The sequence below is a fragment of the Asparagus officinalis genome, chromosome 3 (assembly GCF_001876935.1).
Source record: "Asparagus officinalis chromosome 3, Aspof.V1, whole genome shotgun sequence".
NCBI lineage: Eukaryota > Viridiplantae > Streptophyta > Magnoliopsida > Asparagales > Asparagaceae > Asparagus > Asparagus officinalis.
The window spans coordinates 95,028,792-95,030,419 of record NC_033796.1 but is presented as its reverse complement, the minus strand read 5'-3'; positions in this window follow the sequence as shown (position 1 = coordinate 95,030,419).

Here is a 1,628-nt window from a genome sequence, read left to right as displayed (position 1 = left end):
TCGACATTAACATAGTGTTAGTGTGAAAGATAAATAAACCTAAAGTAGTTAAAAGAGATGTATTTAGAATGAACTTTTAACTGGTGTCTAGGAAAGTGATTATGAGATATAACTCATGGGGTGATGCCCAACTTAAGATAAGGGGTGATGCCCAATCTTTCGCGTTATAGTCTTAAAGAGCGATGGTTACTTAATTAAAGTCCGATGAATATTCCCGGTGAATAGCTCGGAACCCTCCCACTAATCTTGCACTTTCCTGGCTAGTTTAATTATTGCAAGTATAAATATAAAGAATCTTTTAACTATATTAAGTTTGATTACGATAAAAGATTTATGAAATCTTCCGTAGCCCTCCATCATTTCAGTTGAATACTACTAAGCATATAAATAATTTGTTTGTTGGCTATCGTTAAGGCAATACTATTCTATGGCTAAGTAGTATTCATCTGTATATAAGATATAAGGATAGCTTAAATTGGTTATGCGACTTTGTTGGCTTTCATCAAGAGTTTGCATAAGTTAAATTTGAGCCAGTCAAGAAATGATGGGTCCAAACTTGACTAGTTTTTATGATTTGTTGGCTATCGTCAAGGTCATAAAAGACTAGGGGTAAAATCATATCAAGAATTACAAGAGTGTAAAAGATAAAAGTTGTCTACCAATTATTGAGTGTATCAATTTGTTAGCTTTCGTTAAGGTTGATACATTCAATGATAATTGGATCTTGATCCCACTTGAAAACAAGGGGTTGTTTTCTGATCACCTCTTATAAGGTTTTAAGGGACTTGAAAAATAGTGGGAGGCATAACTTAGATAAAAATAAACCAAATCTATTTTATGTATTGAACATCTGCTAAAATAATTTTTTCTCTCTCTTTCAGGCCATTATGTCTGGCTTAAAAATCATATCAGTTAACCAATCCTAATTTCATAGACTGGTTGAGAAATGTTAAAGGAAACTACCCAGAATTCTTAGCCTCACACATCAAGAATAAGCAAGTTGATGCTTCATCTTTAGGTGTGTTTGTTACTCAGAATTATTTTTCTATAAATCCTACATCTTGGGTATTAGATACCGGATCAGGATCTCACATCTGTAATTTGTTATAAGGATTGAGAAGCTATAGAAAACTTGGACCTGGAGAGATGACCTTACAAGTTGGTAATGGTGCAATAGTTGCAGCACTTGCAGTAGGGGATTTTTATCTATCTTTACCAAATGGAAACGTTTTGATTTTGAATAGCTGCTATTTTGTACCAACTATGATGTGTAATATAATATCTGTATCTTTATTAGATAAAGATGGATATATATTCAAGTTGGAGAACAATGTTATGAATATCATATTTAATCAAAAGTTGATTGTTTATGGAACATTGTGTAATGGCATATATATTCTTAATCAAAACACAATTCTGAATACTCATCACACTAATAAAAGAAAACACTCAGTTGTGAATGATGCTTTCTTATGGCATTGTATACTTGGTCATATTAATAAAGAAAGACTTGGCGAGCTACATAAGCATGGATATTTAGATCCATTTGACTTTGAGTCTTATGATACTTGCAAGTCTTGTCTTAAAGGTAGAATGACTAAGACTCCATTTAAGGGAACCGGAGCAAG